A 5,696-nucleotide genomic window follows, 5' to 3' on the forward strand; every position below is an offset into this window, starting at 1 on the left:
GTGCGCCGTACGGGGTGGCCATGACCCGTCCGGCGCGGCACTGTTGCCATGTTGAACCTGATGTCACCCACGACGGGCTGCCAGCGCGGCCCACGGGCGGTGGGCCCCTTTAGGCAGAGAGACACCCGAAGGCGGCCAGGCCTCCCCCAGTCGACCCGAGACGGGGCCGGCTCCCCGCAGCCGGCTTGCCCCCTCCCTCGAAGGAGACGCCCCATTAAGGAGACAAGACGCGGTGAGGCTACAGCGATCGCCCGTCGGGCGGTGGCACTGTAGCCACGCCCACCTCGGCGAAGCCCTTGTCACCAGGTTGAGGCAACAGTAACCAGCCACCGACAAGGCCCTAGACAGTGGGGCCTGCCTGTCGACCAAGGAGCCGGCAGCCGGCAGGACCCACCAGCCGGCGGGCCCCAGCAGCCGGCGCAGAAGCCGGCGAGCGTAGACACAGACGGCTGGGGCCCACGCCCAGCCGGATTACCATTGTACCCCCAGGGGGGTGAGCCCATATAAACCCCCCGGGGCACCCATGCAAAGGGTTGATCTAAGCTAGTTTTAGACACCACATAGAGAGGAGAAGAGAGCTAGCCGTGCCCTTCTTCTTCCTCTCGCCAAACAGCTCAAGGAGCATCTTGTAGCCACGCGTTCATCTAGTGATCATGCGGAGACCCTGCAGAGCAGCAGTAGGGGTGTTATCTCCTCGGAGAGCCCCGAAGCTGGGTAAGATTCACCGGCGTGCATGTCTTCGCCTCATCCCACTTCCAGGCACCGGCGACGTCTTACTGGCTCCCACAATGATAAGCCACCCGTTGGCATATGTCGCACCTACCACCCGACAGTCGCTAACACCAATGTGTAGGGCGGCAATCAACGGCGCAAGGGCAGGCTACCCCCTCGGTCGGGCGGGTCAGGCCCCACCCTTGAGCAACTATTGAATGAACCTTGTCCAAGGCACGGCACTCGGGAGAAGCCAGCCACCCACCTGTGGAAGGATTGTACAATCATGAAGGCGTTTAAAAATTCAAATGCATTTGATGGAGGTCACGACCCAGGTGGCGGTTCAGGTGGGGGCGGTTTCCATGGCCCAGGCGCCGGTTCAGGTGGAGGAGGATTTCATGGTCAGGGCCATCTAGGTAACCAAGGAGGATATAACCCACAACCCAGCCAAGGTAATCAGCAGCAATAGTCCGGATATCAGAGCAATCCAAAACAGTTGAATAGTGGGCAATACCATGTGTTCACCACTAGTTTATGTAAGAGGGACCAGAAGCTTCACAAGAGGGCCGTCAACACCATTGATCCGGCGATTCCACGTTACTTACGTTGGTCAGAACAGCCTATTGTGTGGAGCAAAGAGGATCATCCACCCCGGTTTGATAATCTGGGTCACTTGGCCTTGGTAGTGGCGCCTCAGGTTGTGGGTATAAATTCACTAAAGTGCTCATGGATGGAGGCAGCAGCATCAATATCCTCTACTATGAGACGTTCCGTCGGATGGGGTTGACTGATAAGAGTCTTAAGCAATCCAACATTGTTTTTCACGGTGTGGTACCTGACAAGTCAGCATACCTAGTTGGTAAGATTGAACTGGAAGTAGCCTTTGGGGATGAATATGACTCCATAGCAGAAAAATTAACCTTTGAGGTGGTTAAGATCAAAAGCCCATATCATGCTCTGTTTGGACGGCCGGCTTATGCCAAGTTCATGGCTCGGCCGTGTTATGTGTATTTGCAGCTCAAGATGTCGGGTTATAAGGGTACCATTACAGTACATGGAAGCCGTAAAATAGCCTTGGAGTGTGAAGAAGGTGATGCTGCATATGCTGAGTCTATTTGTGCAAGAGAGGAGTTAAAGTTTTATAAAGATCATGTTGACCTGGCAGATATGACGTCTTCAAAGAAACCAACAACGGAGCATGAGCCGGTGTTGAAATTCAAATCAGCTGATGACACCAAGATGGTTGACTTTGTGCCTGGCGACTCATCCAAGCAGTTCATCATCGGTGCCAACTTGGATCCAAAATAGGAAAGCACGCTCATCGAGTTTATCCGTGAGAACCGGGACATCTTTGCATGGAAACCTTCCGACATGCCGGGTGTCCCGAGGGAACTCGCTGAGCACACTCTCAATATTGATCCAAAGTTTAAACCGGTTAGACAGTTTCTCCGGCGGTTCAACGAGGAAAGGCGCAAGGCCATTGGAGAAGAGGTGGCCCGGCTCTTGGCAGCCGGGTTCATTGTGGAAGTCTTTCACCCAGAGTGGTTAGCCAACCTGGTGCTTGTACTCAAAAAGAACGGCACCTGGCGTATACGTGTAGATTACACCGATTTAAACAAGGCTTGTCCGGCTGACCCTTTTGCTCTCCCCCGTATTGATCAGATCATCGATGCTACGGCGGGTTGCGCATGTTTGAGTTTTTTGGATGCTTATTCAGGTTATCATCAGATCAAGATGGTAGTCAAAGATCAGGAGAAGACAGCTTTTATCACTCCGTTTGGAGCTTTCTGCTATGTGTCTATGCCTTTTGGGCTTAAGAGTGCCCAGGCGACTTATCAGCGGTGTGTGCAGAATTGTCTTCACAATCAGATTGGGCGTAATGTTCATGCTTATGTGGACAATATAGTGGTAAAGTCCAGGAAAGAGGAAACCTTGGTCACAGATCTGAAAGAGACCTTCGATAACCTCCAGGTCTACAAAATGATGCTTAACCCAGCTAAGTGTGTTTTTGGAGTCCCAGCCGGCAAGCTCTTGGGTTTTTTGATGTCCAACCGAGGTATTGAAGCTAACCCGGAGAAGATTAAGGCAATTACATCCCTGGCCAAACCAACATGCATCAATGACGTTCAACAGTTGGTGGGTCGTGTGGCTGCTTTAAGCCGGTTCATAAGCCGGTTAGGGGAGAAGGCGATGCCTTTGATTCAGATGATGAAGAAAACAGATGATTTTGTTTGGAGTGATGCTGCGAACTCTGCTTTTGAGGATCTGAAGAAACAGCTTGTTGAGCCACCGGTTCTTGCTGCTCCAATTGAGAAAGAGCCACTATTGTTGTACGTAGCCGCTAACTCATGGGCTGTTAGTGTGGCAATTGTGGTGGAGCGCAAAGAGGTTGGCAAGGAACATCCGGTTCAACGGCCGGTTTATTACGTCAGTGAGGTACTGATCGAATCTAAAAAAAGATATCCACATTGGCAGAAGCTCTTGTATGGGGTGTTCATGGCAAGCTGAAAGCTCAAGCATTACTTTTAGGGTCACCCGATCACTGTAGTTAGCTCTGCACCTTTGGGGGACATCATCCAAAATAGAGAGGCCAATGGACGAGTCGCCAAGTGGGCCATTGAACTTGGATCTCATGGATTGAAGTATGTGCCACGTACTGCGATCAAGTCTCAGGCGCTGGTTGACTTTATGAATGAATGGACAGAGATGCAGATGCCGGAGGAGAAACCAGACAACACATATTGGACTATTCATTTTGATGGGTCCAGATAGTTGGAAGGCTTAGGGGCTGGAGTTATTTTAACCTCCCCTCGAGGTGACAAATTTTGTTATGTGTTGCGGCTGATGTTTCCTTGCACTAACAACGCAGCAGAATATGAAGCCTTGCTCCATGGTATTCGAGTGGCCAAAGAGATGAGCCTGAGCCGGGTCCGGTGTCTTGGCGACTCAGATTTAGTGTCTCAACGGGTATCAGGCAAGTGGGATTCCAAAGACCCTCTCATGGCGGCTTATCACCGTGAAGTTGATGCTGTTGCAGGACATTTTGAAGGATATCAGGTGGAACACATTAACCGTAGGAAGAACGAAGCGGTTGATGCTCTAAGCCGGTTGGGATCTCAGCGTAAGCCGGTGCCACCTAACACCTTTTTGGATGTTTTGCATAACCCGACGGTTAAGTTACCCACAGAAGAAGATCTAGCCATTCCTGACCCGGAGGCACAGTTGGTGGCGGCTCTTCATGTCATCCCAGATTGGACATTGCCGTTCTTGGCTTACATGACCCGGGGAGAGTAGCTAGCGGATGAGACCCTGGCTCGACAGATAACCCCGTGGTCTAAGTCAATGACGATTTCTGACGGAGAACTATACCATCGCAGCGTCTCTGGAGCGTTTCAGCGGTGTGTTTCTCCTGAAGAAGGCCAAGAAATACTTCGTGAGATCCATGAAGGCGATTGTGGTCATCATGCCGGGTCAAAATCTTTGGTGGCCAAGGCTTTTCGTCACGGTTTTTACTGGTTAACGCCTCACGCTGATGCGGAGGATCTGGTCAGTAGATGCGGAGGATCTTGGCCGTTTGTGGTCTGGGGGCTTGACATGGTTGGACCTTTCAAAAGGTCTAAGGATAAAAAGACACATCTTCTAGTGGCAGTTGACAAATTCACAAAGTGGGTTGAGGCAGAGCCGGTGAGTAAGTGTGATGCGGCCACGGCGGTTCAGTTCATGAAAAAGGTGATCTTCCATTTTGGTTTTCCACACAACATTATCACTGACAATGGCACTAATCTATCCCAAGGGGCTATGGAGGATTTTTGTCAATGTGAGCATATTCGGCTTGATGTTTCTTCTGTAGCTCATCCTCAATCCAATGGTCAAGCTGAGAGAGCAAATCAGGAAATCTTAAAAGGTCTCAAGCCCCGGCTTATGGTTCCCTTACAGCGAACGCCTGGGTGTTGGGTAGAGGAGTTACCCTCGGTGTTGTGGAGTATCAACACCACCCCTAACAGGTCTACAGGTTATACACCTTTCTTCATGGTTTATGGAGCAGAAGCAGTATTGCCTAGTGACATCCGTCATGACTCGCCCCGTGTGGCGGCTTATGTTGAAGCTAATAATGAACAAGCCAGACAGGATGCACTTGACCTATTAGATGAGGAAAGAGATTTAGCAGCGGCTCGATCAGCAATTTATCAACAGGACCTGTGCCGTTATCACAGCCGCCGGGTTAAGTCCAGGACTTTTCAAGAAGGTGACCTGGTGCTCCGGCTCATCCAGGATCTGTCAGATGCACACAAGTTATCCCTACCTTGGGAAGGACCCTTTGTGTTCAGGAAGAACTTAAACAACGGGTCTTATTACCTCATTGACGTTCGAGAGCACAAAGACTCACATAAGTCGGAAGAGGAGACCCGCCGGCCGTGGAACATTGCTCAACTCCGGCCATACTACACCTGAGCCACCGGCTCTCAGCATGTACATACTTTGAGGTTGTATATATTATGATAAGTTATAAAGCAGGACCATTGGTCTCTTTTCTTTTCATAAAGATTATGCATCTTTATTATTTTTTACTACTATTTTTCAAATGACTATTAAGGAGCTGATCATATCTGAATCAAGTCTCACCTTTTTTAGTCCGGCTTATGATCGTATTCGAATCTAGCTGCAACTATCATGGTCACTTGAGGGCTTCCTGTTCAAACATAGGTCGTATTCGAACCAAAGAGAACATAACTGTCGTAACCCTTTTGATCGGCTCAAAGCCAAACTCACTAGGGGGCTTCGTGATCGTATCCGAATCACAGCTTAACCCCTTTTGGGTCCAACTTGGATCGTATTCGAATCAGGGTTGTTAAAAACCTCTCAAGGTCATTTGGGGGCTTCCTGTTCAAACATAGGTCGTATTCGAACCAAAGGGAACATAGATGTCGGTACCCTCTTGATCGGCGTGACGCCAAATCCATTGGGGGCTATATGGTCGTATTCGA

Source organism: Triticum urartu, chromosome 5A, assembly GCF_056163025.1.
Source record: "Triticum urartu cultivar PI428250 chromosome 5A, HENAU_Tu73, whole genome shotgun sequence".
Classification (NCBI taxonomy): domain Eukaryota; kingdom Viridiplantae; phylum Streptophyta; class Magnoliopsida; order Poales; family Poaceae; genus Triticum; species Triticum urartu.